We start from the raw sequence: 11100 nt of genomic DNA on the forward strand, positions 1-11100 counted from the left end.
TTTTTATCTCTCTGGCTTACCCAGCTCATACCTGGATTTAAGGTTTCTGATAAACTTTTCTGGAAATTCTCCACAGTCCTAACCCTATGGTTTTAAGGGGACCCTTGCCTCAGCAAAGAGGTTGGTATATTTGTAATGATTGCTTCACTTCCACCTATGCTTTATTGTGTGGGGCATGTTGGCACAAAACAAATCAGAGCAAAAGTGTCTAGTAATGCCTTGAATCTTCTAGGCATCATCTCTTAGGTTATCATTTCTTCTCACAAAGAACAAATGCTTTATTCTGCTTCATGAATAACCCCATTATTTACTAGTTTGGCTAATATTCATTTCAGTCTTACTTGGTTCTTGCATAATTTTTGGATCATCACAGCTACCACATCATTCTTACACTACCGTATTATTATGCTAGTCATTGCTAAAAGTGTTTGCTCCTCCACAATCGGTTTCAATTAATAAGAAACACAGAAACAGGAGGTGAAGACTTTTGGGGTCCCCCCCTTCATTGCAGCAAAAGAGCTTGAGATATTAGTATTTCCCCATGTATTATATATCCATTATACTAAGGCATATTCCCAGTCCTGGAGCTTTCATAATAATGTTATGAAATTATTTTAAACAGAAAAGTTTTTACTTTATAGTTCAACTGCATTGGCATAGCATGTGTACAAGAGGACCACTCCCCTAAAATGTTCAGAGCAGTCTCTGCTCAGGTTGGGAGGAAAAATACTGTTTGCATCCACATGTCCTCTGTTTTTCCACCCTTAGCTTGTAAGCTGTTTGGGGCAGGGCAATTATCATTTTGCGTGCATATGTACAATTCACGCTTAGGGTGCTTAGAAGCTACCACAGCATAAACAGTAATTTTCTATACAAGATTTTGTTTCTAAAGGTGAGGGTATACTTTACTGTGAGCTCCTCTTCTCTTAGGGGAGCTGATAGATATCTCTATGTGCTCCCTGAAGCCACTACTAGGAGTGGGGCGAGAGTGTGTAATGAGAAGAGCCTGAAATCCAAAAGTGGTGTTTGCTCCATTGAAAAATATGGGAAAAGGTTGGACGAGGGGAATGTGTTCCAATGACATCTTGGAGGGATAGTTGGATGGAGGAGCATGAGGGAGTGGGTTGACTGTGGGAAGCATGACTAAAGATGTCTTAATGGCAGAGGGAGTTGTGTGTGGGCAATGATGAAGGTAAAGCAAAGGAGGATGGGTGTGATAGTGGGCTAGCATGAGAGAGCAAGGCGAAAAGAGGGAGACTGGAGAGAACAGGAAGTGGTAAGAGAAGCAAGTGACTTTTGAGACTGGAAAGAGATGCTCTCGTTGAAGAAGAGAGAGTCAAAGATCAGAAAATAATCTTAAGGGAAATGTACATTAAAAATACCCGCAATGAAAAACATGGTAGGAAAGGCAGGAGCTGATGGGCAGAAGAGAGGTGAGATGGATTACTGTTTTGCCATGCATGAAAATGCTAAGCACGTGACTTTTTGGTTGAAATATCATGGGTGTAGTGATAGATCTTTATATTACAAGGAGGGTGAGGTCTGTACAGGCTGTTGGACCATAGCTTCCTATAGTTTCTCCATGTGTGTATATATAGTTTGGCACAGAGCCCTGGTTTCTTCCTTTCCCCTGGATTCACTTCAGTGTCCTTCTGAAATTTTCCTTCCCATACACACTGGGTTTAATAATTTCTGTGTGTCACAATAGTAATGCACATCTTAAGTGGTTTGCAACCATTAATTAAGAGATGTACACACAAAATGTGCCCGGCAAATTAAGTGCAAAGTATTCTTGCTCACAGGCGTGGATGCCTACCTGATGTTTTAGGGTTGCTTTGATAAATTCTAAAGGGAATTCTTGCCCGGACCTTCTCAAATGGCACTTGGAAACTTTTGCTGGCTGGCAGCTAAAAGGATTAAAACTAACTGCAGAGACTGGAATTCTCTTGCCTATAAAGCAATAACAACAGCAACGTATACATTTAATCTATATTGTTCATAGCAGCTAAATTCTACCTAGGCTGAGAACAGCTACCAGGTGGCTTCTCTAAATACTAGAATATTATAATGCAGTATTTGGTATCTCACTGTTTCCTTTTATTGGAGAGCTCAGCATTCACTGCCTAGTTTGCTTTTTGGTAAAAGCTGACTATTTTTTATGCATCTTCCTCCTAGTGAGCAGGGCAGATCAAGTCCTCTACAAATTAGCTGGTGTGGATTCACAGATGATACTTCAATCTGATAGCTCTTTTCCACCATATATTGCACCTGAAATTCCTTTTATTCTCTGTACAGCTGTTGTGACTTGTCTTGATATCACCCAAAATATCTCCCCTCCAGATTGCTATGCAGTTTTTGAATGCACAAAATGGCTGCTGGTGTTTGCCCCAGAAATCACTGCATCTGGAGTGGTAGTGCATGTATAATATGGAACTCTTCTAGGAAATCAGTCAAATGTCCCAATTTGCACAAATTAATCAATTCCTTTCATAACCTGAAATCAGTTGATAGGAATTCCTTCAAATGTGTTTGGCTAAATGAAGAGCTACTGAATGTAGTTTGCGAATTATACAGCCTCCTTTCGAATGCAAGTAAGTATCAAAATATAAGTTAAACACAGCTGAGGTGGTAATTATCTAATATAATATTTTTTATTCCATTGCTACTAACTGATTTGGTAACATGGAGCGAACTAAATACCGTGTAGCATACCTTAAAATATATATACAATCATATTTGCATTTAATTTCCTTGCTTGAAAATTATCACTTCCAAATAAATCTAGCAGATTAATATGTGTTTATCAAAATTGTGCTTGGATTGGCCTCTGGGTGGCAGAAATGCACTGTGTACAGCTTGTGAGGAAGGGATTTGAAAACAAAAAATGGTTAATGATCTATACTTCCCCAACATGAATAATGCTTGTTTCTTAAATCAGCTGCCTTTTTTTCCCCCGATAGTGTCAGATTTATCAGTAAGCAGGTAGAATTCATAAGCTACTTTTAAAAGAGAAATACAAAAAAAAAAAAGCAATCTTATTCAGAAGAGCTGCCTGACTCGATTAGAAGCTGCAAAGTATTTTGTAAAGTATAATTGCCATGATAACATTGGTTCTTGAAGCATCTTCTCAGCAGTTTTGTACATGTTCCCACATATATGACTGGGAATGTTTAAAAAAGAACCCAAACAAACCATGTTTTCAAATCCGTTACAATGTCAGACGCTTCTCATTTGCAAAAGTCTCTTAATTTATGACAGATAATAGATGATGCACAAAAATGCAAGGGGCAAAGGAGATGAAAATAGAGCAGTTGTAAAAGGAGACATTGCTCAGAAAAAAAGTCAAGCAAATATGAGCTGTATCTGTCAGCTTCATTATAAAAATGAGGAAAATGTTGCACTGCTGCGTAAGTTAGGTACTTTTAATTAGATTAATTAACATTATATGAACAATTCCATTGTAGAGGATGTAATTAAAATATTTTCACTTTGGAACATTGAGTTTAATTTGTTGTGGCATATGACAAATACATATTAGACACTCATCTGATCCTCTTTTCAGTCCTATTTTTTTTTCTTTTAGAAAAACACTAGGTTGCTTTAACAAGAGAAGGAAGCTTTCAGAACAATATTCTAATTAAACTGTTTTTCAGTAGAGAGGAAAACCTAAAGGGGAAAGTCATATTACAGGAAAAAGGAAAATGCTGAACCCCTTCTCTTTGTTTTTCTCTAGACAAAGTCAGAAACGTTGCCTTTCACCCTCACCACTTCCATACGTTACAGTTGTTCAGTCCCATAATCAGAACTTGCAGTAATGATCTCCGCTGTCAGGCTTTCAGGTCCGAGATCTGTGTTTCTACACAGTCTCTCTCGATTCCTAGCAGTAGATTTCCTCTCCAATATCCTTCCCTACAGCACCTACATTTAAGAAGAAAGCCGAAAGTAAAGGATGCTCCATACAAATGTCAACTTCCATTTTTTTTCCAGATTGAAAGCTGGTGTGGAGAGGACAAATTTGTGGTTTGAAAGAGCCAGCTAATTTGCCCCAGACAGAGCTCTTCAGATACATTGTTCAGGACATGAGTTTTGGACATCGTCGCTCAGTTCCTTCAAATCCAGCATGCATTTATGAGCTGGTGGCTTTTCAGTGATGTGGAGTTTAATTGATCTGTTTATTTTCTCTAGCTTTGAGTTGTCTTCAGGGGTGGATCCAGCATTTGGCAAAGGGGGGGACGGGGGTGCAAGACCAGTTACCTGTGCTGCAGGGGTGGCTGTAATATCCCCCCCCCCCCCCCCCCGCAAACCAGTCCAGGCAGACTGTGCTCTGGGAGCCTTGGGGGACTTTTAAAAGACTCCAAAGCAGCTAAGAATTCCCCCAGCTTCTCTTTTGAGCCAGGAGGCACGTCCTGCCTTCCCCCACTCACTCCTGCTGCTTTCCCTGGTGTCCAGAAGCTTCTGATCCCAGCCCTTGTTCAGCCAGATGGGAGTGGGTAGGAGGGTCTGAAGTTCCTGGGACAGGAGCTCCCCCACGCTGGGACAGGGGAGAAAGCAGGAGCAGCAGAAACAGGAAGTGGGGGAAGAGGAGCAGAGGGGAGGGCAGGTGCCTCTGAGCACTGAGGGGAAGGGAGGAGGGATTCTCACCTGCTTTGGGGACTTTAAAAAAGTTTTCAGAGGCTCCTGTGACCTGGTGTACTCCGAAAGAGGAGTGCAGCTCTGCCACTGCATCCCCTTTGGATCCACCCCTAGTTGTCTTCATCCTAAACTACTGTAATTGGCCCTCACTGGTAATATAATTAGTGGCCTCAACATAGATGCTAAGGACTCTATATGGAGACCATATAGAAATAATACCTCTGTCCTTTTTCAAAGGGACTGTGTCGGCAGGACTGCAGTAAACCCTCTGCTGTAGCTTCTGTTGTGAATTTTTCAAGGGAGATCCTCTGTCTCCACTGGCATATTGTGTTTGTCTTAATTACTAAGTTGTATTGAGATGAAAGTTAACATTGCACACAATTAGAGATGGATGGTCAAGACATCAGTAAAAATAGGTTTGGGTTTTTTTCATAGAATCAATAAGTCGGAAGGAACCTAGACAGACCATCTAGTCCAACCCCCCCGCCATGGGCAGGAAGGTGGGAGGGTCTTATGTCCAGCCAGGTACCTATCCAGTCTCCTCTTGAAGATTTCCAGGGAAGAGTGAGAGCACCACCTCTCTGGGAAGCCTATTCCAGGCTCTGGCCACCCTTACAGTGAAGTAGTTCTTCCTAATATCTAACCTAAACCTATCCTCCCTCAGCTTGTGGCCATTGTTCCTGGTGACTTCAAGGGGGGCCCTGGTGAACAGACTTTCCTCGAGTCCTTGCTGCTGGCCCCTGACAAGGTTGTAGGGTAGGCAGCCACAAGATCCCTCCCTCAGTCTCCTCTTGCGGAGACTGAAGAGATTCAGGTCCCTCAGCCTCTCCTCATAGGGCTGGCCACGGAGGCCCCCAACCATACAAGTGGCCCTCCCCTGGACCCTCTCCAGGTTCTCCGCATCCCTCTTGAAGTGCGGCGCCCAGAACTGGACACAGTACTCCAGCTACGGCCTGACCAGCGCCACATAGAGGGGGAGCAAGACCTCTCTGGACCTGTTAGTGATGCCCCTGTTGATGCATGACAGTGCGGTTGGCTCTGTCTATTTCTTCATCGCATTGGCAACTCATATTCATCCTGGAGTCAATCATGACTATAACCTATAACCATAATGCTGGTTCCCTCTCCCCAGGTGCAGCACCCTGCACTTGTCCTTGTTGAACCGCATCCTGTTCAGATCCGCCCACTTCTCTAATCTATCCTGGTCTGCCTGGATGTGGTCCCTGCCTGCCGGTGTATTCACTTTACCCCACAGCTTGGTGTCATCAATGAACTTGAACAGGGTGCTCTCCACACCCTTGTCCAGGTTGCTAATGAAGATGTTGAACAGCACCGGCCCAAGGACTGAGCCCTTGGGGACTCCACTGCCCACACCCTCCCAGGTTGACATCAACCCATCTACCACCACCCTCTGGGTGCGCCCCTGGAGCCAGTTTGCCACCCATGTGACTGTGCATTCATCATTTTTTCTTCTAAAGCTGTGTACTTTTTTTAAGAGAGGTTTTTTTTTCTTTTCTTTTCCGTTCATTGGAAAAAGTTGAAGCGCCTAGAGATCTGATTAAAAATTTCTCAAAATATTATCAATGAATCATTGAAACACTTTGCGATCCCCTCCTGCTACAGAAAATGGAGAGAAAATGGAGTTGTTAATAAAATACTTGAAATGTGGAACTTTTCAGTCCTCTCTATGCCTTCTGGTTTACTTTTGTTTCAGCCTGACCTTAACAGCCAAAATCAGATTCCCTGTATGCTGTAAATAGCCTTTTACTAACTCACAGAGTGAATAAATTCCCAGTGGCTAAAGTGGAGCTACTTCTCACCCTGTGAGTAAAGCTACTGGAATCTAGTCTTTGATAAAGCAGGGGTAGAAGGTACAGAAATTATAAAGGGACTTTTCCAGTCATAAGTAAGTTTTACTTGCTGACCTTTATCTTTAAACAGAGAAGATGCATGAGTCTTGAAAATATTCAAATTGCAGGGGAGAACCATGAATCTGGATTTCTTACCATGAAAAGCAAATGGAAATTTGCATAGGGCTGGGAGGGATCTCAGGGGTCATCTAGTCCAATTCCCTGCACAGATGCAGGATTTATGAAATACAAATTTTTAATAGTAACTTCAGAAAAAATGGGAAGTTGAAATACAATAGATTTATACGAATCCTATGATCAGGCTGACTCACTATAGTTGGAACTTACATAAAAACTTCTATATTTTTAAAACAACACAATATTTGCCTATTACCTCAAATGCCTGCAAGCTTTAGGTTTTTTTTTTAGCATTTCTAGAGACTATAAAAGCAGCTTTTTTATTGACCAGCAATCTATTGAATTTTTTATTCTAATAGAATCTAAAATAATAAAGCAACCTTCATTACTGAATAAAATTTAAAACTGTCTTCCAGTAGTTCAGTTTATTTGGACAAAATCTTATCATGTTTGCCTTGCTACAGTAAAATCAGTGATATATAGTTGTGGGAATATTGTAACTCTCAAGGGATTTTGACACTCTGCATGCTAACTAGTACTACTGCAATGTAACCATTTATCATTATGGAAACCTTGAAGGTCTACAGTACTAATGCTGCCATGCACCGCTTAATATGACAAGACTGGTGTTTCTACAGATTATTCATACAAGACCATCAATGGGAAAGGTCACACAGGAATGAATTCTGCATAACATAATCATATTTCTTAATTGTGGTTACCTTTATTTTCAAACAAAATATTTTCTCAAAGCAGTAAAATAGTTCCATTAACCTTGATGTTTCTTTTTGTTTCTTATTAGAGTTCATATATTTTTTCCTTTCTGGAAGAACAGAATATAAATTGCCATTTGGCTTTAAAATTATTTAGAGGTCACCTTTTGACAGCTTTTTCTCCTCCTGTCCCTGTGTTAAAACTATGTTTTCTAGGAAGCAGGAGAGAGCATAGTAATATTGGATAATATGTTTTCCAGAGGGGGTTGCTATCAAGTAAAGTAAAGTTCTGTTCTGCTTTAGGAGGTGAAGGTTACTACATCTGTAGCACTCTGTCTTTGACAGCGTGGGTTATGTTTTTGGTCCCTTCAGTATTAATGAAGATACCTGGAAAAGATTTGACTTTCAATGAGTTTTGCTCTCTCAGAAGGTATGGATGAAAACTTTATACCATGGCACATTACCATGTGTTCTGTGCACGCCTCATATTTTATATAAAGGAAAGAAAATAAAACATTTTATTGGTGTTATCTTTCATCTGCCTGGCCCTTACCGCTGTGGCACTTAAAAAGTAGAAGTAGCAACAAGCGAGTTGTTCTTTTCTTTCCCCTTTTATGTGGAAATTCATGTTTAACTAGTTTATAGTGTTCTTTCGTGCATACAGTAGAGTTTACTGAGGAAAACCTAAGACAAAGAAATGTGGCACTTGACTATGAATGGATTTAGTTCCAAGTCTGCTAACACTTCTGTCTGTTGTGCTCGGAGGCTTCTCTCTATTGGGCAGCGGTTTCACCGTTCCAGTGGACAATAGCTGTTCCAGGAGGTCGCGATCCCCTCTCAAGCAGTTCATCTCTCAAGTAGCCAGGGTCAGATCCCCGAGGGGACTTGCTAGACAAGGTTGCTGTGGTTTCTATGAGTAGAGCTGTCTAAAACTTTTCACTCAAGTTTTCTTGACACTTTTGAAAGGAAGATGTCTTCTTTTCCCATCAAAATGGAAATGTCATTTTTCAAGAAATTCTTCAGGTTTCCATTGAAAAACAAAGAAAACCTGGAGTTTTTTAGTTTTCCCCTCAAAACCTAGCATTTTTTCATAGGGCTGTTTGACCAGTCCAAGTTTTCAGGAATATAAAGTATTCTGGGGCTCATTTAAAATCCCCAAGTGTTGATCAGACCGCTCACGGCCCTATTGGACTGAGAGGATGACTGTAATCTCCTGCCCACATGTTATACAAAGTGCAAGGGCTGCAGGGAACAGAAGTAGCAGCTTCATCTTCAGAAATCTCTGGAAACGTGGTGGAGCTTAAAGATGTGCTCTTTCATGGTTTCAGGTCAGGTGTCTTAGGACCATCCAAAGCTAGAAGTGAGTGCTGTGTGCCATTGTGGAGCAGGGGATATTTCTGAGTTTTATTTACTTTTTATTTTTTGCAAGTTTACTGAAGTTTGAAACCTGTCATTGGTGCAGGGTTGACTATGGCCCATATGGCAACTACAACCAATTTGTTTATTGGGAGGGAGGGAAATTCTACACTGTTAGAGGAAGTTGGCAGCCTTTGCAGGGGAGAAGAAAAGGCAACTCTTTGAAACCGCAGAGAGGTTTATAAAAACTAGACGTCTGTTGGAGATGGATGACAATGCAGTCAGTGCAATGGTGGATTAAGATTTATTGGGGCCCTGGGTTAGCAGAAAATTTGGAGCTCCTCCACACCCCAGCAGGGACTCCAGCAGAAGGAGGGGCCCCTTTTCCTCCTGGTTCTCCTGTGGCCAAGGGCAGGGAGGGCCTCCATGCCCTGCAGGGGGAGGCTGGGTGGGCCCAGCCTGGCTGGGGGCACATGTCCACCTCTCCTCCCTGCTCCCTATTCCCCCTCCCCCCCCACAGCCGCAGTAGTGCTGAGCAGGGTGAGGACAGGTGCGGGCTGCACACTGTGAGCTCGGGGCTCTCTGCCCTGCTGCCTTTGCCCCGGGGTCCCTGTGCCAGCTGCATGTCCTTTGCCTGCCCCATAGTAGTGGGTGGCGAATTGCACCTCCTGCTGTTGGGTGGGCAGGGGGCGCACGGCCAGCTCAGGGCCCCGGGGCAAAGGCAGCAGAGCGGAGTGCCCTGAGCCCACAGTGGGCAGCCTGTATCCACCCCATGCACAAATCTGGGGTGGGGGCCTATACCCCTCTGTCTCCTCTGGGGGGGTGCACACAGTAGCAGGGAGTTGCCCCCTCTTCCTTGCATCCCCTGAATGAGCCCCCTGTGGCTCCATCCTGCTACCTGCCCCAGCCCTGGACCCCATGCACCACCCTGGCTGGACAGTGCCCCCAGTCCCTGCCCCACTCCCTCCTTCACTGTGGGGCCTGGAGGCTTCGATCTGCCACCACTCCCCATGTCCCTTCCCTCCCTGCAAGGAGAAACCCGCCATTTTGCAAGGGAACCGTGGTGTCCGGGGGGCCCTGGGCCCAGCAGGCTTGTGCTGTAATCCGCCTGAGTCAGTGATCATAGGCGCATCTACATTCGGTCATAATTTTTAGTACACCAATTTACTGATGGTGTACATATATAAATGTGTATATTGCACTGTTGTATGCATATATAACCCTAGTGGGTATCTGTGTTCATGATGTAATGAAGATGGAGTTCCAGCTTCTATCTTCCTGATTTTAAGTTGTTTATAACTTTCTGACATTTCTTTGGGGTTGAAATCACTTCATGTTTTCTTCACAAAAAGTCTAGATCATTTAAAAACAAAACAAAACAGCGCCCCCAAACATGCAGCCATCCAAAACATCTATTATATCAGTAAATAAATAATTAAAAAAATTCTCACTCTCAACTTGCATATAACCCTTTTTTTTATGTTTGTCCTCTCATATACCCCCTCTCCAATTTTAAATTTACCCCCAAAATATTTATAAAAAATATGAAAAAGGTTTGAAATATTTTATGTAGAAATAAAATCCTAATTCTGTTAAGGAAATCTGTTTAAATAAAGAAATAGATCATGCAGCTTGTTCCATTATTCACTCATAGAATCACATGCTTGGAAAAGATCCCGAGGGTCATCTGCCTAGCCCCTTGTGTAGACGCAGGATTTCTTATAACTTAATATGCAGGGCGATAATTCATTTAACATTGTTAACATGTCAATTAATTTTTATGTTACAATATCTAAACCCAACAATTTGCATCCAAAATGAATGTCCTGCACTGTCTTGATAGCAGCTAAGAGATTTCACTGGGGAGACAGTGGGATAGCCATCTCCTGGGGCCATATGGAAAGGGTAAGAGCTCATGCTCAGATGCACCAAAGCCCTTTCTTCTCCTCATCCATTTATGTACGTCAGAGAGAGCAGGATTTCTCTGCTTCCCATTAAGTAGGGATTTGGGGGAGTTAATTGTCGTATGCCAAATTTCTTCTCCATTTAAAGTCCTGTTGGACATTTGGCAGCTACTACTGTTGGCCTGCTTCTGTGTATTTGTGATTATGTCAGGCTGCATTGCGAGGATCCTATGAGTTTGACTAGCCTATCCATTTTGGGATAAGGAAGGATTTCCTCCCCCTTGGTCTATCCTGGGCCAAGTTGGTAAGCCATGTGGATTTTCTGCCTGCCTTATGACATTTAGGCTGAAGAGGTCAAAAGGAGTACACATTCCTTTTTTAATGTTAGGAATGTTTAATTCATCTTAATTGGCAGGAACATCCAGGGGAGATGATAAAGACTGAAAAGGCCAACTCCCAGAGGTAGAGGAGAGCGAGCAAGCTGGGATTTAGCTCCTGAGTTTTGGG

The sequence above is a fragment of the Crocodylus siamensis genome, chromosome 2 (assembly GCF_052110815.1).
Source record: "Crocodylus siamensis isolate JL-2025a chromosome 2, ASM5211081v1, whole genome shotgun sequence".
Lineage (NCBI taxonomy): Eukaryota > Metazoa > Chordata > Crocodylia > Crocodylidae > Crocodylus > Crocodylus siamensis.